At 40.9% G+C, this 26,015-nt stretch overlaps 25 non-coding genes across 25 annotated transcripts; all 25 read right to left on the reverse strand.

The window, feature by feature from the left end:
- Nucleotides 1-5,091: 5,091 nt before the first annotated feature.
- trnav-aac (transfer RNA valine (anticodon AAC)) lies at nucleotides 5,092-5,164 on the reverse strand. Its single transcript has one exon. It is a non-coding gene; the product is annotated as a tRNA-Val (tRNA).
- A 586-nt stretch (nucleotides 5,165-5,750) lies between these two features.
- Nucleotides 5,751-5,823, reverse strand: trnav-cac (transfer RNA valine (anticodon CAC)). Its single transcript has one exon. It is a non-coding gene; the product is annotated as a tRNA-Val (tRNA).
- Nucleotides 5,824-6,990: 1,167 nt separating this feature from the next.
- trnav-cac (transfer RNA valine (anticodon CAC)) lies at nucleotides 6,991-7,063 on the reverse strand. Its single transcript has one exon. It is a non-coding gene; the product is annotated as a tRNA-Val (tRNA).
- Nucleotides 7,064-7,575: 512 nt separating this feature from the next.
- trnav-aac (transfer RNA valine (anticodon AAC)) lies at nucleotides 7,576-7,648 on the reverse strand. The gene has a single exon. It is a non-coding gene; the product is annotated as a tRNA-Val (tRNA).
- Nucleotides 7,649-8,236: 588 nt separating this feature from the next.
- On the reverse strand, nucleotides 8,237-8,309 carry trnav-cac (transfer RNA valine (anticodon CAC)). Its single transcript has one exon. It is a non-coding gene; the product is annotated as a tRNA-Val (tRNA).
- Nucleotides 8,310-8,822: 513 nt separating this feature from the next.
- On the reverse strand, nucleotides 8,823-8,896 carry trnav-aac (transfer RNA valine (anticodon AAC)). The gene has a single exon. It is a non-coding gene; the product is annotated as a tRNA-Val (tRNA).
- Nucleotides 8,897-9,483: 587 nt separating this feature from the next.
- Nucleotides 9,484-9,556, reverse strand: trnav-cac (transfer RNA valine (anticodon CAC)). Its single transcript has one exon. It is a non-coding gene; the product is annotated as a tRNA-Val (tRNA).
- A 512-nt stretch (nucleotides 9,557-10,068) lies between these two features.
- On the reverse strand, nucleotides 10,069-10,141 carry trnav-aac (transfer RNA valine (anticodon AAC)). Its single transcript has one exon. It is a non-coding gene; the product is annotated as a tRNA-Val (tRNA).
- Nucleotides 10,142-10,729: 588 nt separating this feature from the next.
- Nucleotides 10,730-10,802, reverse strand: trnav-cac (transfer RNA valine (anticodon CAC)). Its single transcript has one exon. It is a non-coding gene; the product is annotated as a tRNA-Val (tRNA).
- A 513-nt stretch (nucleotides 10,803-11,315) lies between these two features.
- Nucleotides 11,316-11,388, reverse strand: trnav-aac (transfer RNA valine (anticodon AAC)). The gene has a single exon. It is a non-coding gene; the product is annotated as a tRNA-Val (tRNA).
- A 588-nt stretch (nucleotides 11,389-11,976) lies between these two features.
- trnav-cac (transfer RNA valine (anticodon CAC)) lies at nucleotides 11,977-12,049 on the reverse strand. Its single transcript has one exon. It is a non-coding gene; the product is annotated as a tRNA-Val (tRNA).
- Nucleotides 12,050-12,563: 514 nt separating this feature from the next.
- On the reverse strand, nucleotides 12,564-12,637 carry trnav-aac (transfer RNA valine (anticodon AAC)). Its single transcript has one exon. It is a non-coding gene; the product is annotated as a tRNA-Val (tRNA).
- A 587-nt stretch (nucleotides 12,638-13,224) lies between these two features.
- On the reverse strand, nucleotides 13,225-13,297 carry trnav-cac (transfer RNA valine (anticodon CAC)). Its single transcript has one exon. It is a non-coding gene; the product is annotated as a tRNA-Val (tRNA).
- Nucleotides 13,298-13,811: 514 nt separating this feature from the next.
- Nucleotides 13,812-13,884, reverse strand: trnav-aac (transfer RNA valine (anticodon AAC)). Its single transcript has one exon. It is a non-coding gene; the product is annotated as a tRNA-Val (tRNA).
- A 589-nt stretch (nucleotides 13,885-14,473) lies between these two features.
- trnav-cac (transfer RNA valine (anticodon CAC)) lies at nucleotides 14,474-14,546 on the reverse strand. Its single transcript has one exon. It is a non-coding gene; the product is annotated as a tRNA-Val (tRNA).
- Nucleotides 14,547-15,059: 513 nt separating this feature from the next.
- On the reverse strand, nucleotides 15,060-15,132 carry trnav-aac (transfer RNA valine (anticodon AAC)). The gene has a single exon. It is a non-coding gene; the product is annotated as a tRNA-Val (tRNA).
- Nucleotides 15,133-16,306: 1,174 nt separating this feature from the next.
- trnav-aac (transfer RNA valine (anticodon AAC)) lies at nucleotides 16,307-16,379 on the reverse strand. The gene has a single exon. It is a non-coding gene; the product is annotated as a tRNA-Val (tRNA).
- Nucleotides 16,380-16,966: 587 nt separating this feature from the next.
- On the reverse strand, nucleotides 16,967-17,039 carry trnav-cac (transfer RNA valine (anticodon CAC)). Its single transcript has one exon. It is a non-coding gene; the product is annotated as a tRNA-Val (tRNA).
- A 513-nt stretch (nucleotides 17,040-17,552) lies between these two features.
- trnav-aac (transfer RNA valine (anticodon AAC)) lies at nucleotides 17,553-17,625 on the reverse strand. Its single transcript has one exon. It is a non-coding gene; the product is annotated as a tRNA-Val (tRNA).
- A 2,010-nt stretch (nucleotides 17,626-19,635) lies between these two features.
- On the reverse strand, nucleotides 19,636-19,708 carry trnav-aac (transfer RNA valine (anticodon AAC)). The gene has a single exon. It is a non-coding gene; the product is annotated as a tRNA-Val (tRNA).
- A 762-nt stretch (nucleotides 19,709-20,470) lies between these two features.
- Nucleotides 20,471-20,543, reverse strand: trnav-cac (transfer RNA valine (anticodon CAC)). Its single transcript has one exon. It is a non-coding gene; the product is annotated as a tRNA-Val (tRNA).
- Nucleotides 20,544-21,718: 1,175 nt separating this feature from the next.
- Nucleotides 21,719-21,791, reverse strand: trnav-aac (transfer RNA valine (anticodon AAC)). Its single transcript has one exon. It is a non-coding gene; the product is annotated as a tRNA-Val (tRNA).
- A 1,598-nt stretch (nucleotides 21,792-23,389) lies between these two features.
- On the reverse strand, nucleotides 23,390-23,462 carry trnav-cac (transfer RNA valine (anticodon CAC)). The gene has a single exon. It is a non-coding gene; the product is annotated as a tRNA-Val (tRNA).
- Nucleotides 23,463-24,635: 1,173 nt separating this feature from the next.
- On the reverse strand, nucleotides 24,636-24,708 carry trnav-aac (transfer RNA valine (anticodon AAC)). Its single transcript has one exon. It is a non-coding gene; the product is annotated as a tRNA-Val (tRNA).
- Nucleotides 24,709-25,470: 762 nt separating this feature from the next.
- trnav-cac (transfer RNA valine (anticodon CAC)) lies at nucleotides 25,471-25,543 on the reverse strand. Its single transcript has one exon. It is a non-coding gene; the product is annotated as a tRNA-Val (tRNA).
- Nucleotides 25,544-26,015: the final 472 nt, after the last annotated feature.

Here is a 26,015-nt window from a genome sequence, read left to right on the forward strand (position 1 = left end):
AATGCTGCAGAAATGACCAATCATTTGAATTTACCACAGGTGGACTCCAATCAAGTTAAAGAAATATCTAAGGATGATCAATGGAAACAGGATGGACCTGAGCTCAATTTCCAGCCTCATAGCAAAGGGTCTGAAAACGTATGTAAATAATTTTTTTTAAATATTTTTTTCATAATAAAAACTATATGTTATCGCTTTGTCATTATGGGGTATTGTGTATAGTACCCATTAAAAATAGCGGTCACATCAAGCAGCTGTAATGACAGAAAATAATCTAGGTAGACTGCAAGGTTTAGACAAAACTCAACTGTTTCAAAACCAAATGCTAGCCTCTGGGCATTGGGAAATATTGAATATTACAAAATGTTTCCGCACGGTTTCGAACCGGGGACCTTTCGCGTGTGAGGCGAACTGATAACCACTACACTACGGAAACCTAATGTGTGGAAAACTAAGGGTGTGACTGACTTTCGCGTGTGAGGCGAACGTGATAACCACTACACTACTGAAACTACAATACAAAAAGAGGAAGTCGTGGGGAAAAATATTAGGAATGCCCACAAGTCTACCTCACATAATATCCCAAATTGAGTACCACAGAAAGAGCATAATACCCTTAAAAACTAGCGGTCAAACAGGAAAATGGTTCCAATCGTTTTTCCACCATTCATATTCCCCACGGGGGATTTTAAAAACACTTGAAATAAGGCTGTGTTTCTTGTCAGCTTACCCTGGCATGGTAAACTATTTGAATCATTATGGACCTCAGACCACACGTAGCAGGAATGTATTCAGAGCGCCCAAGCTAGCCACACATGCAGAGTGCGTTACGCGACTAAAAAAGGTATGTCTGAATAGCAAATATTGAGAAGTGCGAAGGAAAAGCATGAATTCCAAATTGGGACGAGTCCTAAGTGAATAGGCTTACTGTCCAATTTTTTAAATATGTTTCCGCCCGGTCTCGAACCGGGGACCTTGCGTGTTAAGCGAACGTGATAACCACTACACTACGAGAAAAACCTGAGTGGAATTCAAAGGGTGTGACTGACTTTGGCTGGGTGACATTATCGCTCTCAGACCTAATGAAATCAGAAATTACTTAGTCCATTAATTAAGCAATAAGGCTGAGAAGCGGGATTATTGTGTGCCGCCGGCTCTTGGAAGAGGCTTGGTGGTTCAAAACTTCTTCCATTTAAGAGTGATGGAAGCCACTGTGTTCTTGGGTACCTTCAATGCTGCCAGAAATGACCAATCATTTGAATTTACCACAGGTGGACTCCAATCATAGTTAAAGAAATATCTAAGGATGATCAATGGAAACAGGATGGACCTGAGCTCAATTTCCAGCCTCATAGCAAAGGGTCTGAAAACGTATGTAAATAAGGTTTTTTTAAATATTTTTTTATTAATAAAAAACTATATGTTATCGCTTTGTCATTATGGGGTATTGTGTATAGTACCCATTAAAAACTAGCGGGGTCACATCAAGAAGCTGTAATGACACAGAAAACATCTACCATTTTTAGTGTTGTTTACCGTGGATTATATTGCCATTTATTGGATATATCCATTTACATGACCCTGATAAATGAATTTGCCTGGTGAGAGAAGCTGTCAGTCTGGTCACCCCCCCATTCCACAGATCCACGGAGGAGGTCCCCCAAAAACGGCCAACATTGATCCACAGGTTCGGAGAGGTAGACAGCAAGGTTTAGACAAATCTAACTGTTTCAAACCAATGTTAGCCTCTGGCATGGGGAAATATTGAATATTACAAAAGCTTCCGCCCGGTTCGAACCGGGGCCTTCCGCGTGTGAGGCGAATGATAACCACTACACTACGGAAAATAATGAGTGGAATTCAAAGGGGTGGCTGACTTTGGCTGGGGGGACATTTATCGCTCTCAGAACCTAATGAAATCAGAAATTACTTAGTCCATTAATTAAGCAATAAGGCTTGAGAAGCCGGGAATTATTGTGTGCCGCCGGCTCTTGGAAGAGGCTTGGTGGTTCAAAACTTCTTCCATTAAGAGTGATGGAAGCCACTGTGTTCTTGGGTACCTTCAATGCTGCAGAAATGACCAATCATTTGAATTTACCACAGGTGGACTCCAATCAAGTTGAAAGAAACATCTAAGGATGATCAATGGAAACAGGATGACCTGAGCTCAATTTCCAGCCTCATAGCAAAGGGTCTGAAAACGTATGTATATAAGTTTTTTTTTAAATATTTTTTCATTAATAAAACTATATGTTATCGCTTTGTCATTATGGGGTATTGTGTATAGTACCCATTAACAACTAGCGGTCACATCAAGCAGCTGTAATGACAGAAAATAATCTAGGTAGACTGCAAGGTTTAGACAAAACTCAACTGTTTCAAACCAAATGCTAGCCTCTGGGCATTGGGAAATATTGAATATTACAAAATGTTTCCGCACGGTTTCGAACGGGGACCTTCGCGGTGAGGCGAACGTGATAACCACTACACTACGGAAACCTAATGTGTGGAAACTAAGGGTGTGACTGACTTTCGCGTGTGAGGCGAACGTGATAACCACTACACTACTGAAACTACAATACAAAAAGAGGAAGTCGTGGAAAATATTAGGAATGCCCACAAGTCTACCTCACATAATATCCCAAATTGAGTACCACAGAAAGAGCCATAATACCCATTAAAACTAGCGGTCAAACAGGAAAATGGTTCCAATCGTTTTTCCACCATTCATATTCCCACGGGGGATTTTAAAACACTTGAATAAGGGCTGTGTTCTTGTCAGCTTACCCTGGCATGGTAAACTATTTGAATCATTATGGACCTCAGACCACACGTAGCAGGATATGTATTCAGAGCGCCCAAGCTAGCCACACATGCAGAGTGCGTTACGCGACTAAAAAAGGTATGTCTGAATAGCCAAATATTGAGAAGTGCGAAGAAAAGCATGAATTCCCGAACTTGGGACCGAGTCCTAAGTGAATAGGGCTTCCTGTTCCAATTTCTTAATAAATATGTTTCCGCCCGGTCTCGAACCGGTGACCTTTTCACGTGTTAAGCGAACCGTGATAACCACTACACTACAGAAACCTAATGAGCGGGCATTCAAAGGGTTTGGGACGACTTTGGGCTGGGTGGGACATTTATCGCTCTCAGAACCTAATGAAAATCAGAAATTACTTAGTCCATTAATTAAGCAATAAGGCTTGAGAAGCCGGGAATTATTGTGTGCCCCGGCTCTTGGAAGAGGCTTGGTGGTTCAAAACTTCTTCCATTTAAGAGTGATGGAAGCCACTGTGTTCTTGGGTACCTTCAATGCTGCAGAAATGACCAAATCATTTGAATTACCCACAGGTGGACTCCAATCAAGTTAAAGAAATATCTAAGGATGATCAATGGAAACAGGATGGACCTGAACTCATTTCCAGCCTCATAGCAAAGGGTCTGAAACGTATAGTAAATAGTTTTTTTTTAAATATTTTTTTCATTAATAAAAACTATATGTTATCGCTTTGTCATATGGGGTATTGTGTATAGTACCCATTAAAAACTAGCGGTCACATCAAGCAGCTGTAATGACAGAAAACAATCTACATTTTAGTTTGTTTTACCTTGGATTATATTGCCATTTATTTGGATATATCCATTACAATGACCCTGATAAATGAATTTGCCTGGCTCAGAGAAGCTGTCAGTCTGGTCACATTCATACAGATCGCACGGAGGAGGTCCCCCAAAAAACGGCAACATTGATCCACAGGTCGGAGAGGTAGACAGCAAGGTTTAGACAAACCTCCACTGTTTCAAACCAAATGTTAGCCTCTGGGCATTGGGAAATATTGAATATTACAAAATGCTTCCGTCCGGTTTCGAACCGGGGACCTTTCGCGTGTGAGGAGAACGTTATAACCACTACACTACCGGAAACCTAATGAGTGGAATTCAAAGGGTGTGGCTGACTTTGGCTGGGTGGACGTTTATCGCTCTCAGAACCTAATGAAATCAGAAATTACTTAGTCCATTAAATAAGCAATAAGGCTTGAGAAGCCGGGAATTATTGTGTGCCGCCGGCTCTTGGAAGAGGCTTGGTGGTTCAAAACTTCTTCCATTTAAGAGTGATGGAAGCCACTGTGTTCTTGGGTACTTCAATGCTGCAGAAATGACCAATCATTTGAATTTACCACAGGTGGACTCCAATCAAGTTGAAGAAACATCTAAGGATGATCAATGGAAACAGGATGAACCTGAGCTCAATTTCCAGCCTCATAGCAAAGGGTCTGAAACGTATGTAAATAAGTTTTTTTTTAAATATTTTTTCATTAATAAAAACTATATGTTATCGCTTTGTCATTATGGGTATTGTGTATAGTACCCATTAACAACTAGCGGTCACAGCAAGCAGCTGTAATGACAGAAAATAATCTAGGTAGACTGCAAGGTTTAGACAAAACTCAACTGTTTCAAACCAAATGCTAGCCTCTGGGCATTGGGAAATATTGAATATTACAAAATGTTTCCGCACGGTTTCGAACGGGGACCTTTCGCGTGTGAGGCGAATGTGATAACCACTACACTACGGAAACCTAATGTGTGGAAAACTAAGGGTGTGACTGACTTTCGCGTGTGAGGCGAACGTGATAACCACTACACTACTGAAACTACAATACAAAAAGAGGAAGTCGTGGAAAATATTAGGAATGCCCACAAGTCTACCTCACATAATATCCCAAATTGAGTACCACAGAAAGAGCCATAATACCCATTAAAAACTAGCGGTCAAACAGGAAAATGGTTCCAATCGTTTTTCCACCATTCATATTCCCCACGGGGGATTTTAAAAACACTTGAAATAAGGGCTGTGTTTCTTGTCAGCTTACCCTGGCATGGTAAACTATTTGAATCATTATGGACCTCAGACCACACGTAGCAGGAATGTATTCAGAGCGCCCAAGCTAGCCACACATGCAGAGTGCGTTACGCGACTAAAAAAGGTATGTCTGAATAGCAAATATTGAGAGTGCGAAGGAAAAGCATGAATTCTGAAATTGGGGACCAAGTCCTAAGTGAATAGGCTTACTGTCCAATTTTTTAATATGTTTCCGCCCGGTCTCGAACCAGGGACCTTTCGCGTGTTAAGCGAACGTGATAACCACTACACTACGGAAACCTAATGAGAGGTATTCAAAGGGTGTGACTGACTTTGGCTGGGTGGGACATTTATCGCTCTCAGAACCTAATGAAATCAGAAATTACTTAGTCCATTAATTAAGCAATAAGGCTTGAGAAGCCGGGAATTATTGTGTGCCGCCGGCTCTTGGAAGAGGCTTGGTGGTTCAAAACTTCTTCCATTTAAGAGTGATGGAAGCCACTGTGTTCTTGGTACCTTCAATGCTGCAGAAATGACCAATCATTTGAATTTACCACAGGTGGACTCCAATCAAGTTGAAAGAAATATCTAAGGATGATCAATGGAAACAGGATGACCTGAGCTCAATTTCCAGCCTCATAGCAAAGGGTCCTGAAAACGTATGTATATACGTTTTTTTTAAATATTTTTTCATTAATAAAAACTATATGTTATCGCTTTGTCATTATGGGGTATTGTGTATAGTACCCATTAACAACTAGCGGTCACATCAAGCAGCTGTAATGACAGAAAATAATCTAGGTAGACTGCAAGGTTTAGACAAAACTCAACTGTTTCAAACCAAATGCTAGCCTCTGGGCATTGGGAATATTTGAATATTACAAAATGTTTCCGCACGGTTTCGAACCGGGGACCTTTCGCGTGTGAGGCGAATGTGATAACCACTACACTACGGAAACCTAATGTGTGGAAACTAAGGGTGTGACTGACTTTCGCGTGTGAGGCGAACGTGATAACCACTACACTACTGAAACTACAATACAAAAAGAGGAAGTCATGGAAAATATTAGGAATGCCCACAGTCTACCTCACATAATATCCCAAATTGAGTACCACAGAAAGAGCCATAATACCCATTAAAAACTAGCGGTCAAACAGGAAAATGGTTCCAATCGTTTTTCCACCATTCATATTCCCCACGGGGATTTTAAAAACACTTGAAATAAGGGCTGTGTTTCTTGTCAGCTTACCCTGGCATGGTAAACTATTTGAATCATTATGGACCTCAGACCACACAGTAGCAGGAATGTATTCAGAGCGCCCAAGCTAGCCACACATGCAGAGTGCGTTACGCGACTAAAAAGGTATGTCTGAATAGCAAATATTGAGAGGTGCGAAGGAAAGCATGAATTCCTGAAATTGGGACCAAGTCCTAAGTGAATAGGCTTACTGTCCAATTTTTTTAAATATGTTTCCGCCGGTCTCGAACCAGGGACCTTTCGCGTGTTAAGCGAACGTGATAACCACTACACTACAGAAACCTAATGAGAGGTATTCAAAGGGTGTGACTGACTTTGGCTGGGTGGGACATTTATCGCTCTCAGAACCTAATGAAATCAGAAATTACTTAGTCCATTAATTAAGCAATAAGGCTTGAGAAGCCGGGAATTATTGTGTGCCGCCGGCTCTTGGAAGAGGCTTGGTGGTTCAAACTTCTTGCATTTAAGAGTGATGGAAGCCACTGTGTTCTTGGGTACCTTCAATGCTGCAGAAATGACCAATCATTTGAATTTACCACAGGTGGACTCCAATCAAGTTAAAGAAATATCTAAGGATGATCAATGGAAACAGGATGGACCTGAGCTCAATTTCCAGCCTCATAGCAAAGGGTCTGAAAACGTATGTATATAAGTTTTTTTTAATATTTTTTTCATTAATAAAAACTATATGTTATCGCTTTGTCATTATGGGGTATTGTGTATAGTACCCATTAACAACTAGCGGTCACATCAAGCAGCTGTAATGACAGAAAATAATCTAGGTAGACTGCAAGGTTTAGACAAAACTCAACTGTTTCAAACCAAATGCTAGCCTCTGGGCATTGGGAAATATTGAATATTACAAAATGTTTCCGCACGGTTTCGAACCGGGGACCTTTCGCGTGTGAGGCGAACGTGATAACCACTACACTACGGAAACCTAATGTGTGGAAAACTAAGGGTGTGACTGACTTTCGCGTGTGAGGCGAACGTGATAACCACTACACTACTGAAACTACAATACAAAAAGAGGAAGTCGTGGAAAATATTAGGAATGCCCACAAGTCTACCTCACATAATATCCCAAATTGAGTACCACAGAAAGAGCCATAATACCCATTAAAAACTAGCGGTCAAACAGGAAAATGGTTCCAATCGTTTTTCCACCATTCATATTCCCCACGGGGGATTTTAAAAACACTTGAAATAAGGGCTGTGTTTCTTGTCAGCTTACCCTGGCATGGTAAACTATTTGAATCATTATGGACCTCAGACCACACGTAGCAGGAATGTATTCAGAGCGCCCAAGCTAGCCACACATGCAGAGTGCGTTACGCGACTAAAAAAGGTATGTCTGAATAGCAAATATTGAGAAGTGCGAAGGAAAAGCATGAATTCTGAAATTGGGACCGAGTCCTAAGTGAATAGGCTTACTGTCCAATTTTTTAAATATGTTTCCGCCCGGTCTCGAACCGGGGACCTTTCGCGTGTTAAGCGAACGTGATAACCACTACACTACAGAAACCTAATGAGAGGTATTCAAAGGGTGTGACTGACTTTGGCTGGGTGGGACATTTATCGCTCTCAGAACCTAATGAAATCAGAAATTACTTAGTCCATTAATTAAGCAATAAGGCTTGAGAAGCCGGGAATTATTGTGTGCCGCCGGCTCTTGGAAGAGGCTTGGTGGTTCAAAACTTCTTGCATTTAAGAGTGATGGAAGCCACTGTGTTCTTGGGTACCTTCAATGCTGCAGAAATGACCAATCATTTGAATTTACCACAGGTGGACTCCAATCAAGTTAAAGAAATATCTAAGGATGATCAATGGAAACAGGATGGACCTGAGCTCAATTTCCAGCCTCATAGCAAAGGGTCTGAAAACGTATGTAAATAAGTTTTTTTTAAAATATTTTTTTCATTAATAAAAACTATATGTTATCGCTTTGTCATTATGGGGTATTGTGTATAGTACCCATTAACAACTAGCGGTCACATCAAGCAGCTGTAATGACAGAAAATAATCTAGGTAGACTGCAAGGTTTAGACAAAACTCAACTGTTTCAAACCAAATGCTAGCCTCTGGGCATTGGGAAATATTGAATATTACAAAATGTTTCCGCACGGTTTCGAACCGGGGACCTTTCGCGTGTGAGGCGAACGTGATAACCACTACACTACGGAAACCTAATGTGTGGAAAACTAAGGGTGTGACTGACTTTCGCGTGTGAGGCGAACGTGATAACCACTACACTACTGAAACTACAATACAAAAAGAGGAAGTCGTGGAAAATATTAGGAATGCCCACAAGTCTACCTCACATAATATCCCAAATTGAGTACCACAGAAAGAGCCATAATACCCATTAAAAACTAGCGGTCAAACAGGAAAATGGTTCCAATCGTTTTTCCACCATTCATATTCCCCACGGGGGATTTTAAAAACACTTGAAATAAGGGCTGTGTTTCTTGTCAGCTTACCCTGGCATGGTAAACTATTTGAATCATTATGGACCTCAGACCACACGTAGCAGGAATGTATTCAGAGCGCCCAAGCTAGCCACACATGCAGAGTGCGTTACGCGACTAAAAAAGGTATGTCTGAATAGCAAATATTGAGAAGTGCGAAGGAAAAGCATGAATTCTGAAATTGGGACCGAGTCCTAAGTGAATAGGCTTACTGTCCAATTTTTTTAAATATGTTTCCGCCCGGGTCTCGAACCAGGGACCTTTCGCGTGTTAAGCGAACGTGATAACCACTACACTACAGAAACCTAATGAGAGGTATTCAAAGGGTGTGACTGACTTTGGCTGGGTGGGACATTTATCGCTCTCAGAACCTAATGAAATCAGAAATTACTTAGTCCATTAATTAAGCAATAAGGCTTGAGAAGCCGGGAATTATTGTGTGCCGCCGGCTCTTGGAAGAGGCTTGGTGGTTCAAAACTTCTTGCATTTAAGAGTGATGGAAGCCACTGTGTTCTTGGGTACCTTCAATGCTGCAGAAATGACCAATCATTTGAATTTACCACAGGTGGACTCCAATCAAGTTAAAGAAATATCTAAGGATGATCAATGGAAACAGGATGGACCTGAGCTCAATTTCCAGCCTCATAGCAAAGGGTCTGAAAACGTATGTATATACGTTTTTTTTAAATATTTTTTTCATTAATAAAAACTATATGTTATCGCTTTGTCATTATGGGGTATTGTGTATAGTACCCATTAACAACTAGCGGTCACATCAAGCAGCTGTAATGACAGAAAATAATCTAGGTAGACTGCAAGGTTTAGACAAAACTCAACTGTTTCAAACCAAATGCTAGCCTCTGGGCATTGGGAAATATTGAATATTACAAAATGTTTCCGCACGGTTTCGAACCGGGGACCTTTCGCGTGTGAGGCGAACGTGATAACCACTACACTACGGAAACCTAATGTGTGGAAAACTAAGGGTGTGACTGACTTTCGCGTGTGAGGCGAACGTGATAACCACTACACTACTGAAACTACAATACAAAAAGAGGAAGTCGTGGAAAATATTAGGAATGCCCACAAGTCTACCTCACATAATATCCCAAATTGAGTACCACAGAAAGAGCCATAATACCCATTAAAAACTAGCGGTCAAACAGGAAAATGGTTCCAATCGTTTTTCCACCATTCATATTCCCCACGGGGGATTTTAAAAACACTTGAAATAAGGGCTGTGTTTCTTGTCAGCTTACCCTGGCATGGTAAACTATTTGAATCATTATGGACCTCAGACCACACGTAGCAGGAATGTATTCAGAGCGCCCAAGCTAGCCACACATGCAGAGTGCGTTACGCGACTAAAAAAGGTATGTCTGAATAGCAAATATTGAGAAGTGCGAAGGAAAAGCATGAATTCTGAAATTGGGACCGAGTCCTAAGTGAATAGGCTTACTGTCCAATTTTTTAAATATGTTTCCGCCCGGTCTCGAACCAGGGACCTTTCGCGTGTTAAGCGAACGTGATAACCACTACACTACAGAAACCTAATGAGAGGTATTCAAAGGGTGTGACTGACTTTGGCTGGGTGGGACATTTATCGCTCTCAGAACCTAATGAAATCAGAAATTACTTAGTCCATTAATTAAGCAATAAGGCTTGAGAAGCCGGGAATTATTGTGTGCCGCCGGCTCTTGGAAGAGGCTTGGTGGTTCAAAACTTCTTGCCATTTAAGAGTGATGGAAGCCACTGTGTTCTTGGGTACCTTCAATGCTGCAGAAATGACCAATCATTTGAATTTACCACAGGTGGACTCCAATCAAGTTAAAGAAATATCTAAGGATGATCAATGGAAACAGGATGGACCTGAGCTCAATTTCCAGCCTCATAGCAAAGGGTCTGAAAACGTATGTATATACGTTTTTTTTAAATATTTTTTTCATTAATAAAAACTATATGTTATCGCTTTGTCATTATGGGGTATTGTGTATAGTACCCATTAACAACTAGCGGTCACATCAAGCAGCTGTAATGACAGAAAATAATCTAGGTAGACTGCAAGGTTTAGACAAAACTCAACTGTTTCAAACCAAATGCTAGCCTCTGGGCATTGGGAAATATTGAATATTACAAAATGTTTCCGCACGGTTTCGAACCGGGGACCTTTCGCGTGTGAGGCGAACGTGATAACCACTACACTACGGAAACCTAATGTGTGGAAAACTAAGGGTGTGACTGACTTTCGCGTGTGAGGCGAACGTGATAACCACTACACTACTGAAACTACAATACAAAAAGAGGAAGTCGTGGAAAATATTAGGAATGCCCACAAGTCTACCTCACATAATATCCCAAATTGAGTACCACAGAAAGAGCCATAATACCCATTAAAAACTAGCGGTCAAACAGGAAAATGGTTCCAATCGTTTTTCCACCATTCATATTCCCCACGGGGGATTTTAAAAACACTTGAAATAAGGGCTGTGTTTCTTGTCAGCTTACCCTGGCATGGTAAACTATTTGAATCATTATGGACCTCAGACCACACGTAGCAGGAATGTATTCAGAGCGCCCAAGCTAGCCACACATGCAGAGTGCGTTACGCGACTAAAAAAGGTATGTCTGAATAGCAAATATTGAGAAGTGCGAAGGAAAAGCATGAATTCTGAAATTGGGACCGAGTCCTAAGTGAATAGGCTTACTGTCCAATTTTTTTAAATATGTTTCCGCCCGGTCTCGAACCGGGGACCTTTCGCGTGTTAAGCGAACGTGATAACCACTACACTACAGAAACCTAATGAGAGGTATTCAAAGGGTGTGACTGACTTTGGCTGGGTGGGACATTTATCGCTCTCAGAACCTAATGAAATCAGAAATTACTTAGTCCATTAATTAAGCAATAAGGCTTGAGAAGCCGGGAATTATTGTGTGCCGCCGGCTCTTGGAAGAGGCTTGGTGGTTCAAAACTTCTTCCATTTAAGAGTGATGGAAGCCACTGTGTTCTTGGGTACCTTCAATGCTGCAGAAATGACCAATCATTTGAATTTACCACAGGTGGACTCCAATCAAGTTAAAGAAATATCTAAGGATGATCAATGGAAACAGGATGGACCTGAGCTCAATTTCCAGCCTCATAGCAAAGGGTCTGAAAACGTATGTATATACGTTTTTTTTTAAATATTTTTTTCATTAATAAAAACTATATGTTATCGCTTTGTCATTATGGGGTATTGTGTATAGTACCCATTAACAACTAGCGGTCACATCAAGCAGCTGTAATGACAGAAAATAATCTAGGTAGACTGCAAGGTTTAGACAAAACTCAACTGTTTCAAACCAAATGCTAGCCTCTGGGCATTGGGAAATATTGAATATTACAAAATGTTTCCGCACGGTTTCGAACCGGGGACCTTTCGCGTGTGAGGCGAACGTGATAACCACTACACTACGGAAACCTAATGTGTGGAAAACTAAGGGTGTGACTGACTTTCGCGTGTGAGGCGAACGTGATAACCACTACACTACTGAAACTACAATACAAAAAGAGGAAGTCGTGGAAAATATTAGGAATGCCCACAAGTCTACCTCACATAATATCCCAAATTGAGTACCACAGAAAGAGCCATAATACCCATTAAAAACTAGCGGTCAAACAGGAAAATGGTTCCAATCGTTTTTCCACCATTCATATTCCCCACGGGGGATTTTAAAAACACTTGAAATAAGGGCTGTGTTTCTTGTCAGCTTACCCTGGCATGGTAAACTATTTGAATCATTATGGACCTCAGACCACACGTAGCAGGAATGTATTCAGAGCGCCCAAGCTAGCCACACATGCAGAGTGCGTTACGCGACTAAAAAAGGTATGTCTGAATAGCAAATATTGAGAAGGTGCGAAGGAAAAGCATGAATTCTGAAATTGGGACCGAGTCCTAAGTGAATAGGCTTACTGTCCAATTTTTTTAAATATGTTTCCGCCCGGGTCTCGAACCAGGGACCTTTCGCGTGTTAAGCGAACGTGATAACCACTACACTACAGAAACCTAATGAGAGGTATTCAAAGGGTGTGACTGACTTTGGCTGGGTGGGACATTTATCGCTCTCAGAACCTAATGAAATCAGAAATTACTTAGTCCATTAATTAAGCAATAAGGCTTGAGAAGCCGGGAATTATTGTGTGCCGCCGGCTCTTGGAAGAGGCTTGGTGGTTCAAAACTTCTTCCATTTAAGAGTGATGGAAGCCACTGTGTTCTTGGGTACCTTCAATGCTGCAGAAATGACCAATCATTTGAATTTACCACAGGTGGACTCCAATCAAGTTAAAGAAATATCTAAGGATGATCAATGGAAACAGGATGGACCTGAGCTCAATTTCCAGCCTCATAGCAAAGGGTCTGAAAACGTATGTATATACGTTTTTTTTAAATATTTTTTTCATTAATAAAAACTATATGTTATCGCTTTGTCATTATGGGGTATTGTGTATAGTACCCATTAACAACTAGCGGTCACATCAAGCAGCTGTAATGACAGAAAATAATCTAGGTAGACTGCAAGGTTTAGACAAAACTCAACTGTTTCAAACCAAATGCTAGCCTCTGGGCATTGGGAAATATTGAATATTACAAAATGTTTCCGCACGGTTTCGAACCGGGGACCTTTCGCGTGTGAGGCGAACGTGATAACCACTACACTACGGAAACCTAATGTGTGGAAAACTAAGGGTGTGACTGACTTTCGCGTGTGAGGCGAACGTGATAACCACTACACTACTGAAACTACAATACAAAAAGAGGAAGTCGTGGAAAATATTAGGAATGCCCACAAGTCTACCTCACATAATATCCCAAATTGAGTACCACAGAAAGAGCCATAATACCCATTAAAAACTAGCGGTCAAACAGGAAAATGGTTCCAATCGTTTTTCCACCATTCATATTCCCCACGGGGGATTTTAAAAACACTTGAAATAAGGGCTGTGTTTCTTGTCAGCTTACCCTGGCATGGTAAACTATTTGAATCATTATGGACCTCAGACCACACGTAGCAGGAATGTATTCAGAGCGCCCAAGCTAGCCACACATGCAGAGTGCGTTACGCGACTAAAAAAGGTATGTCTGAATAGCAAATATTGAGAAGTGCGAAGGAAAAGCATGAATTCCTGAAATTGGGACCGAGTCCTAAGTGAATAGGCTTACTGTCCAATTTTTTTAAATATGTTTCCGCCCGGTCTCGAACCGGGGACCTTTCGCGTGTTAAGCGAACGTGATAACCACTACACTACAGAAACCTAATGAGAGGTATTCAAAGGGTGTGACTGACTTTGGCTGGGTGGGACATTTATCGCTCTCAGAACCTAATGAAATCAGAAATTACTTAGTCCATTAATTAAGCAATAAGGCTTGAGAAGCCGGGAATTATTGTGTGCCGCCGGCTCTTGGAAGAGGCTTGGTGGTTCAAAACTTCTTGCATTTAAGAGTGATGGAAGCCACTGTGTTCTTGGGTACCTTCAATGCTGCAGAAATGACCAATCATTTGAATTTACCACAGGTGGACTCCAATCAAGTTAAAGAAATATCTAAGGATGATCAATGGAAACAGGATGGACCTGAGCTCAATTTCCAGCCTCATAGCAAAGGGTCTGAAAACGTATGTATATAAGTTTTTTTTTAAAATATTTTTTTCATTAATAAAAACTATATGTTATCGCTTTGTCATTATGGGGTATTGTGTATAGTACCCATTAACAACTAGCGGTCACATCAAGCAGCTGTAATGACAGAAAATAATCTAGGTAGACTGCAAGGTTTAGACAAAACTCAACTGTTTCAAACCAAATGCTAGCCTCTGGGCATTGGGAAATATTGAATATTACAAAATGTTTCCGCACGGTTTCGAACCTGGGACCTTTCGCGTGTGAGGCGAACGTGATAACCACTACACTACGGAAACCTAATGTGTGGAAAACTAAGGGTGTGACTGACTTTCGCGTGTGAGGCGAACGTGATAACCACTACACTACTGAAACTACAATACAAAAAGAGGAAGTCGTGGAAAATATTAGGAATGCCCACAAGTCTACCTCACATAATATCCCAAATTGAGTACCACAGAAAGAGCCATAATACCCATTAAAAACTAGCGGTCAAACAGGAAAATGGTTCCAATCGTTTTTCCACCATTCATATTCCCCACGGGGGATTTTAAAAACACTTGAAATAAGGGCTGTGTTTCTTGTCAGCTTACCCTGGCATGGTAAACTATTTGAATCATTATGGACCTCAGACCACACGTAGCAGGAATGTATTCAGAGCGCCCAAGCTAGCCACACATGCAGAGTGCGTTACGCGACTAAAAAAGGTATGTCTGAATAGCAAATATTGAGAAGTGCGAAGGAAAAGCATGAATTCTGAAATTGGGACCGAGTCCTAAGTGAATAGGCTTACTGTCCAATTTTTTTAAATATGTTTCCGCCCGGTCTCGAACCGGGGACCTTTCACGTGTTAAGCGAACGTGATAACCACTACACTACAGAAACCTAATGAGAGGTATTCAAAGAGTGTGACTGACTTTGGCTGGGTGGGACATTTATCGCTCTCAGAACCTAATGAAATCAGAAATTACTTAGTCCATTAATTAAGCAATAAGGCTTGAGAAGCCGGGAATAATTGTGTGCCGCCGGCTCTTGGAAGAGGCTTGGTGGTTCAAAACTTCTTGCATTTAAGAGTGATGGAAGCCACTGTGTTCTTGGGTACCTTCAATGCTGCAGAAATGACCAATCATTTGAATTTACCACAGGTGGACTCCAATCAAGTTAAAGAAATATCTAAGGATGATCAATGGAAACAGGATGGACCTGAGCTCAATTTCCAGCCTCATAGCAAAGGGTCTGAAAACGTATGTATATAAGTTCTTTTTTAAATATTTTTTTCATTAATAAAAACTATATGTTATCGCTTTGTCATTATGGGGTATTGTGTATAGTACCCATTAACAACTAGCGGTCACATCAAGCAGCTGTAATGACAGAAAATAATCTAGGTAGACTGCAAGGTTTAGACAAAACTCAACTGTTTCAAACCAAATGCTAGCCTCTGGGCATTGGGAAATATTGAATATTACAAAATGTTTCCGCACGGTTTCGAACCGGGGACCTTTCGCGTGTGAGGCGAACTTGATAACCACTACACTACAGAAACCTAATGTGTGGAAAACTAAGGGTGTGACTGACTTTCGCGTGTGAGGCGAACGTGATAACCACTACACTACTGAAACTACAATACAAAAAGAGGAAGTCATGGAAAATATTAGGAATGCCCACAAGTCTACCTCACATAATATCCCAAATTGAGTACCACAGAAAGAGCCATAATACCCATTAAAAACTAGCGGTCAAACAGGAAAATGGTTCCAATCGTTTTTCCACCATTCATATTCCCCACGGGGGATTTTAAAAACACTTGAAATAAGGGCTGTGTTTCTTGTCAGCTTACCCTGGCATGGTAAACTATTTGAATCATTATGGACCTCAGACCACACGTAGCAGGAATGTATTCAGAGCGCCCAAGCTAGCCACACATGCAGAGTGCGTTACGCGACTAAAAAAGGTATGTCTGAATAGCAAATATTGAGAAGTGCGAAGGAAAAGCATGAATTCTGAAATTGGGACCAAGTCCTAAGTGAATAGGCTTACTGTCCAATTTTTTAAAATATGTTTCCGCCCGGTCTCGAACCGGGGACCTTTCGCGTGTTAAGCGAACGTGATAACCACTACACTACAGAAACCTAATGAGATGTATTCAAAGGGTGTGACTGACTTTGGCTGGGTGGGACATTTATGGCTCTCAGAACCTAATGAAATCAGAAATTACTTAGTCCATTAATTAAGCAATAAGGCTTGAGAAGCCGGGAATTATTGTGTGCCGCCGGCTCTTGGAAGAGGCTTGGTGGTTCAAAACTTCTTCCATTTAAGAGTGATGGAAGCCACTGTGTTCTTGGGTACCTTCAATGCTGCAGAAATGACCAATCATTTGAATTTACCACAGGTGGACTCCAATCAAGTTAAAGAAATATCTAAGGATGATCAATGGAAACAGGATGGACCTGAGCTCAATTTCCAGCCTCATAGCAAAGGGTCTGAAAACGTATGTAAATACGTTTTTTTTAAAATATTTTTTTCATTAATAAAAACTATATGTTATCGCTTTGTCATTATGGGGTATTGTGTATAGTACCCATTAAAAACTAGCGGTCACATCAAGTATCTGTAATGACAGAAAATAATCTAGGTAGACTGCAAGGTTTAGACAAAACTCAACTGTTTCAAACCAAATGCTAGCCTCTGGCATTGGGAAATATTGAATATTACAAAATGTTTCCGCACGGTTTCGAACCGGGGACCTTTCGCGTGTGAGGCGAATGTGATAACCACTACACTACGGAAACCTAATGTGTGGATAACTAAGGGTGTGACTGACTTTCGCGTGTGAGGCGAACGTGATAACCACTACACTACTGAAACTACAATACAAAAAGAGGAAGTCGTGGAAAATATTAGGAATGCCCACAAGTCTACCTCACATAATATCCCAAATTCAGTACCACAGAAAGAGCCATAATACCCATTAAAAACTAGCGGTCAAACAGGAAAATGGTTCCAATCGTTTTTCCACCATTCATATTCCCCACGGGGGATTTTAAAAACACTTGAAATAAGGGCTGTGTTTCTTGTCAGCTTACCCTGGCATGGTAAACTATTTGAATCATTATGGACCTCAGACCACACGTAGCAGGAATGTATTCAGAGCACCCAAGCTCGCCACACATGCAGAGTGCGTTACGCGACTAAAAAAGGTACGTCTGAATAGCAAATATTGAGAAGTGCGAAGGAAAAGCATGAATTCTGAAATTGGGACCGAGTCCTAAGTGAATAGGCTTACTGTCCAATTTTTTTAAATATGTTTCCGCCCGGTCTCGAACCGGGGACCTTTCGCGTGTTAAGCGAACTTGATAACCACTACACTACGGAAACCTAATGAGTGAAATTCAAAGGGTGTGGCTGACTTTGGCTGGGTGGGACATTTATCGCTCTCAGAACCTAATGAAATCAGAAATTACTTAGTCCATTAATTAAGCAATAAGGCTTGAGAAGCCGGGAATTATTGTGTGCCGCCGGCTCTTGGAAGAGGCTTGGTGGTTCAAAACTTCTTCCATTTAAGAGTGATGGAAGCCACTGTGTTCTTGGGTACCTTCAATGCTGCAGAAATGACCAATCATTTGAATTTACCACAGGTGGACTCCAATCAAGTTAAAGAAATATCTAAGGATGATCAATGGAAACAGGATGGACCTGAGCTCAATTTCCAGCCCCATAGCAAAGGGTCTGAAAACGTATGTAAATAAGTTTTTTTTAAATATTTTTTTCATTAATAAAAACTATATGTTATCGCTTTGTCATTATGGGGTATTGTGTACAGTACCCATTAAAAACTAGCGGTCACATCAAGCAGCTGTAATGACAGAAAACAATCAACATTTTTGTTTGTTTTACCTTGGATTATATTGCCATTTATTTGGATATATCCATTACAATGACCCTGATAAATGAATTTTCCTGGCTCAGAGAAGCTGTCAGTCTGGTCACATTCATACAGATCGCACGGAGGAGGTCCCCCAAAAAACGGCAACATTGATCCACAGGTCGGAGAGGTAGACAGCAAGGTTTAGACAAACCTCAACTGTTTCAAACCAAATGTTAGCCTCTGGGCATTGGGAAATATTGAATATTACAAAATGCTTCCGCCCGGTTTCGAACCGGGGAACTTTCGCGTGTGAGGCGAACGTGATAACAACTACACTACGGAAACCTAATGAGTGGAATTTAAAGGGTGTGGCTGACTTTGGCTGGGTGGGACGTTTATCGCTCTCAGAACCTAATGAAATCAGAAATTACTTAGTCCATTAATTAAGCAATAAGGCTTGAGAAGCCGGGAATTATTGTGTGCCGCCGGCTCTTGGAAGAGGCTTGGTGGTTCAAAACTTCTTCCATTTAAGAGTGATGGAAGCCACTGTGTTCTTGGGTACCTTCAATGCTGCAGAAATGACCAATCATTTGAATTTACCACAGGTGGACTCCAATCAAGTTGAAAAAACATCTAAGGATGATCAATGGAAACAGGATGAACCTGAGCTCAATTTCCAGCCTCATAGCAAAGGGTCTGAAAACGTATGTATATACGTTTTTTTTAAAATATTTTTTTCATTAATAAAAACTATATGTTATCGCTTTGTCATTATGGGGTATTGTGTATAGTACCCATTAACAACTAGCGGTCACATCAAGCAGCTGTAATGACAGAAAATAATCTAGGTAGACTGCAAGGTTTAGACAAAACTCAACTGTTTCAAACCAAATGCTAGCCTCTGGGCATTGGGAAATATTGAATATTACAAAATGTTTCCGCACGGTCTCAAACTGGGGACCTTTCGCGTGTTAGGCGAACGTGATAACCACTACACTACGGAAACCTAATGTGTGGAAAACTAAGGGTGTGACTGACTTTCGCGTGTGAGGCGAACGTGATAACCACTACACTACTGAAACTACAATACAAAAAGAGGAAGTCGTGGAAAATATTAGGAATGCCCACAAAGTCTACCTCACATAATATCCCAAATTGAGTACCACAGAAAGAGCCATAATACCCATTAAAAACTAGCGGTCGAACAGGAAAATGGTTCCAATCGTTTTTCCACCATTCATATTCCCCACTGGGGATTTTAAAAACACTTGAAATAGGGGCTGTGTTTCTTGTCAGCTTACCCTGGCATGGTAAACTATTTGAATCATTATGGACCTCAGACCACACGTAGCAGGAATGTATTCAGAGCACCCAAGCTCGCCACACATGCAGAGTGCGTTACGCGACTAAAAAAGGTACGTCTGAATAGCAAATATTGAGAAGTGCGAAGGAAAAGCATGAATTCCGAAATTGGGACCGAGTCCTAAGTGAATAGGCTTACTGTCCAATTTTTTAAAATATGTTTCCGCCCGGTCTCGAACCGGGGACCTTTCGCGTGTTAAGCGAACTTGATAACCACTACACTACGGAAACCTAATGAGTGAAATTCAAAGGGTGTGGCTGACTTTGGCTGGGTGGGACATTTATCGCTCTCAGAACCTAATGAAATCAGAAATTACTTAGTCCATTAATTAAGCAATAAGGCTTGAGAAGCCGGGAATTATTGTGTGCCGCCGGCTCTTGGAAGAGGCTTGGTGGTTCAAAACTTCTTCCATTTAAGAGTGATGGAAGCCACTGTGTTCTTGGGTACCTTCAATGCTGCAGAAATGACCAATCATTTGAATTTACCACAGGTGGACTCCAATCAAGTTAAAGAAATATCTAAGGATGATCAATGGAAACAGGATGGACCTGAGCTCAATTTCCAGCCCCATAGCAAAGGGTCTGAAAACGTATGTAAATAAGTTTTTTTTAAATATTCTTTTCATTAATAAAAACTATATGTTATCGCTTTGTCATTATGGGGTATTGTGTATAGTACCCATTAAAAACTAGCGGTCACATCAAGCAGCTGTAATGACAGAAAACAATCAACATTTTTGTTTGTTTTACCTTGGATTATATTGCCATTTATTTGGATATATCCATTACAATGACCCTGATAAATGAATTTTCCTGGCTCAGAGAAGCTGTCAGTCTGGTCACATTCATACAGATCGCACGGAGGAGGTCCCCCAAAAAACGGCAACATTGATCCACAGGTCGGAGAGGTAGACAGCAAGGTTTAGACAAACCTCAACTGTTTCAAACCAAATGTTAGCCTCTGGGCATTGGGAAATATTGAATATTACAAAATGCTTCCGCCCGGTTTCGAACCGGGGAACTTTCGCGTGTGAGGCGAACGTGATAACCACTACACTACGGAAACCTAATGAGTGGAATTTAAAGGGTGTGGCTGACTTTGGCTGGGTGGGACGTTTATCGCTCTCAGAACCTAATGAAATCAGAAATTACTTAGTCCATTAATTAAGCAATAAGGCTTGAGAAGCCGGGAATTATTGTGTGCCGCCGGCTCTTGGAAGAGGCTTGGTGGTTCAAAACTTCTTCCATTTAAGAGTGATGGAAGCCACTGTGTTCTTGGGTACCTTCAATGCTGCAGAAATGACCAATCATTTGAATTTACCACAGGTGGACTCCAATCAAGTTGAAAAAACATCTAAGGATGATCAATGGAAACAGGATGAACCTGAGCTCAATTTCCAGCCTCATAGCAAAGGGTCTGAAAACGTATGTATATACTTTTTTTTTTTAAATATTTTTTTCATTAATAAAAACTATATGTTATCGCTTTGTCATTATGGGGTATTGTGTATAGTACCCATTAACAACTAGCGGTCACATCAAGCAGCTGTAATGACAGAAAATAATCTAGGTAGACTGCAAGGTTTAGACAAAACTCAACTGTTTCAAACCAAATGCTAGGCTCTGGGCATTGGGAAATATTGAATATTACAAAATGTTTCCGCACGGTCTCAAACTGGGGACCTTTTGCGTGTTAGGCGAACGTGATAACCACTACACTACGGAAACCTAATGTGTGGAAAACTAAGGGTGTGACTGACTTTCGCGTGTGAGGCGAACGTGATAACCACTACACTACTGAAACTACAATACAAAAAGAGGAAGTCGTGGAAAATATTAGGAATGCCCACAAGTCTACCTCACATAATATCCCAAATTGAGTACCACAGAAAGAGCCATAATACCCATTAAAAACTAGCGGTCGAACAGGAAAATGGTTCCAATCGTTTTTCCACCATTCATATTCCCCACTGGGGATTTTAAAAACACTTGAAATAGGGGCTGTGTTTCTTGTCAGCTTACCCTGGCATGGTAAACTATTTGAATCATTATGGACCTCAGACCACACGTAGCAGGAATGTATTCAGAGCGCCCAAGCTAGCCACACATGCAGAGTGCGTTACGCGACTAAAAAAGGTATGTCTGAATAGCAAATATTGAGAAATGCGAAGGAAAAGCATGAATTCCGAAATTGGGACCGAGTCCTAAGTGAATAGGCTTACTGTCCAATTTTTTAAAATATGTTTCCACCCGGTCTCGAACCGGGGACCTTTCACGTGTTAAGCGAACGTGATAACCACTACACTACAGAAACCTAATGAGTGGAATTCAAAGGGTGTGACTGACTTTGGTTGGGTGGGACATTTATCGCTCTCAGAACCTAATGAAATCAGAAATTACTTAGTCCATTAATTAAGCAATAAGGCTTGAGAAGCCGGGAATTATTGTGTGCCGCCGGCTCTTGGAAGAGGCTTGGTGGTTCAAAACTTCTTCCATTTAAGAGTGATGGAAGCCACTGTGTTCTTGGGTACCTTCAATGCTGCAGAAATGACCAATCATTTGAATTTACCACAGGTGGACTCCAATCAAGTTAAAGAAATATCTAAGGATGATCAATGGAAACAGGATGGACCTGAGCTCAATTTCCAGCCCCATAGCAAAGGGTCTGAAAACGTATGTAAATAAGTTTTTTTTAAATATTTTTTTCATTAATAAAAACTATATGTTATCGCTTTGTCATTATGGGGTATTGTGTATAGTACCCATTAAAAACTAGCGGTCACATCAAGCAGCTGTAATGACAGAAAACAATCAACATTTTTGTTTGTTTTACCTTGGATTATATTGCCATTTATTTGGATATATCCATTACAATGACCCTGATAAATGAATTTTCCTGGCTCAGAGAAGCTGTCAGTCTGGTCACATTCATACAGATCGCACGGAGGAGGTCCCCCAAAAAACGGCAACATTGATCCACAGGTCGGAGAGGTAGACAGCAAGGTTTAGACAAACCTCAACTGTTTCAAACCAAATGTTAGCCTCTGGGCATTGGGAAATATTGAATATTACAAAATGCTTCCGCCCGGTTTCGAACCGGGGAACTTTCGCGTGTGAGGCAAACGTGATAACCACTACACTACGGAAACCTAATGAGTGGAATTTAAAGGGTGTGGCTGACTTTGGCTGGGTGGGACGTTTATCGCTCTCAGAACCTAATGAAATCAGAAATTACTTAGTCCATTAATTAAGCAATAAGGCTTGAGAAGCCGGGAATTATTGTGTGCCGCCGGCTCTTGGAAGAGGCTTGGTGGTTCAAAACTTCTTCCATTTAAGAGTGATGGAAGCCACTGTGTTCTTGGGTACCTTCAATGCTGCAGAAATGACCAATCATTTGAATTTACCACAGGTGGACTCCAATCAAGTTGAAAAAACATCTAAGGATGATCAATGGAAACAGGATGAACCTGAGCTCAATTTCCAGCCTCATAGCAAAGGGTCTGAAAACGTATGTATATACTTTTTTTTTTAAATATTTTTTTCATTAATAAAAACTATATGTTATCGCTTTGTCATTATGGGGTATTGTGTATAGTACCCATTAAAAACTAGCGGTCACATCAAGCAGCTGTAATGACAGAAAACAATCAACATTTTTGTTTGTTTTACCTTGGATTATATTGCCATTTATTTGGATATATCCATTACAATGACCCTGATAAATGAATTTTCCTGGCTCAGAGAAGCTGTCAGTCTGGTCACATTCATACAGATCGCACGGAGGAGGTCCCCCAAAAAACGGCAACATTGATCCACAGGTCGGAGAGGTAGACAGCAAGGTTTAGACAAACCTCAACTGTTTCAAACCAAATGTTAGCCTCTGGGCATTGGGAAATATTGAATATTACAAAATGCTTCCGCCCGGTTTCGAACCGGGGAACTTTCGCGTGTGAGGCGAACGTGATAACCACTACACTACGGAAACCTAATGAGTGGAATTTAAAGGGTGTGGCTGACTTTGGCTGGGTGGGACGTTTATCGCTCTCAGAACCTAATGAAATCAGAAATTACTTAGTCCATTAATTAAGCAATAAGGCTTGAGAAGCCGGGAATTATTGTGTGCCGCCGGCTCTTGGAAGAGGCTTGGTGGTTCAAAACTTCTTCCATTTAAGAGTGATGGAAGCCACTGTGTTCTTGGGTACCTTCAATGCTGCAGAAATGACCAATCATTTGAATTTACCACAGGTGGACTCCAATCAAGTTGAAAAAACATCTAAGGATGATCAATGGAAACAGGATGAACCTGAGCTCAATTTCCAGCCTCATAGCAAAGGGTCTGAAAACGTATGTATATACTTTTTTTTTAAATATTTTTTTCATTAATAAAAACTATATGTTATCGCTTTGTCATTATGGGGTATTGTGTATAGTACCCATTAACAACTAGCGGTCACATCAAGCAGCTGTAATGACAGAAAATAATCTAGGTAGACTGCAAGGTTTAGACAAAACTCAACTGTTTCAAACCAAATGCTAGCCTCTGGGCATTGGGAAATATTGAATATTACAAAATGTTTCCGCACGGTCTCAAACTGGGGACCTTTCGCGTGTTAGGCGAACGTGATAACCACTACACTACGGAAACCTAATGTGTGGAAAACTAAGGGTGTGACTGACTTTCGCGTGTGAGGCGAACGTGATAACCACTACACTACTGAAACTACAATACAAAAAGAGGAAGTCGTGGAAAATATTAGGAATGCCCACAAGTCTACCTCACATAATATCCCAAATTGAGTACCACAGAAAGAGCCATAATACCCATTAAAAACTAGCGGTCAAACAGGAAAATGGTTCCAATCGTTTTTCCACCATTCATATTCCCCACGGGGGATTTTAAAAACACTTGAAATAAGGGCTGTGTTTCTTGTCAGCTTACCCTGGCATGGTAAACTATTTGAATCATTATGTATCTCAGACCACACGTAGCAGGAATGTATTCAGAGCGCCCAAGCTAGCCACACATGCAGAGTGCGTTACGCGACTAAAAAAGGTATGTCTGAATAGCAAATATTGAGAAGTGCGAAGGAAAAGCATGAATTCCGAAATTGGGACCGAGTCCTAAGTGAATAGGCTTACTGTCCAATTTTTTAAAATATGTTTCCGCCCGGTCTCGAACCGGGGACCTTTCGCGTGTTAAGCAAACATGATAACCACTACACTACGGAAACCTAATGAGTGGAATTCAAAGGGTGTGACTGACTTTGGCTGGGTGGGACATTTATCGCTCTCAGAACCTAATGAAATCAGAAATTACTTAGTCCATTAATTAAGCAATAAGGCTTGAGAAGCCGGGAATTATTGTGTGCCGCCGGCTCTTGGAAGAGGCTTGGTGGTTCAAAACTTCTTCCATTTAAGAGTGATGGAAGCCACTGTGTTCTTGGGTACCTTCAATGCTGCAGAAATGACCAATCATTTGAATTTACCACAGGTGGACTCCAATCAAGTTAAAGAAATATCTAAGGATGATCAATGGAAACAGGATGGACCTGAGCTCAATTTCCAGCCCCATAGCAAAGGGTCTGAAAACGTATGTAAATAAGTTTTTTTTAAATATTTTTTTCATTAATAAAAACTATATGTTATCGCTTTGTCATTATGGGGTATTGTGTATAGTACCCATTAAAAACTAGCGGTCACATCAAGCAGCTGTAATGACAGAAAACAATCAACATTTTTGTTTGTTTTACCTTGGATTATATTGCCATTTATTTGGATATATCCATTACAATGACCCTGATAAATGAATTTTCCTGGCTCAGAGAAGCTGTCAGTCTGGTCACATTCATACAGATCGCACGGAGGAGGTCCCCCAAAAAACGGCAACATTGATCCACAGGTCGGAGAGGTAGACAGCAAGGTTTAGACAAACCTCAACTGTTTCAAACCAAATGTTAGCCTCTGGGCATTGGGAAATATTGAATATTACAAAATGCTTCCGCCCGGTTTCGAACCGGGGAACTTTCGCGTGTGAGGCGAACGTGATAACCACTACACTACGGAAACCTAATGATTGGAATTTAAAGGGTGTGGCTGACTTTGGCTGGGTGGGACGTTTATCGCTCTCAGAACCTAATGAAATCAGAAATTACTTAGTCCATTAATTAAGCAATAAGGCTTGAGAAGCCGGGAATTATTGTGTGCCGCCGGCTCTTGGAAGAGGCTTGGTGGTTCAAAACTTCTTCCATTTAAGAGTGATGGAAGCCACTGTGTTCTTGGGTACCTTCAATGCTGCAGAAATGACCAATCATTTGAATTTACCACAGGTGGACTCCAATCAAGTTGAAAAAACATCTAAGGATGATCAATGGAAACAGGATGAACCTGAGCTCAATTTCCAGCCTCATAGCAAAGGGTCTGAAAACGTATGTATATACTTTTTTTTAAAATATTTTTTTCATTAATAAAAACTATATGTTATCGCTTTGTCATTATGGGGTATTGTGTATAGTACCCATTAACAACTAGCGGTCACATC

Source organism: Oncorhynchus kisutch, unplaced genomic scaffold (genome assembly GCF_002021735.2).
Source record: "Oncorhynchus kisutch isolate 150728-3 unplaced genomic scaffold, Okis_V2 scaffold1310, whole genome shotgun sequence".
Taxonomy (NCBI): Eukaryota; Metazoa; Chordata; class Actinopteri; order Salmoniformes; family Salmonidae; genus Oncorhynchus; species Oncorhynchus kisutch.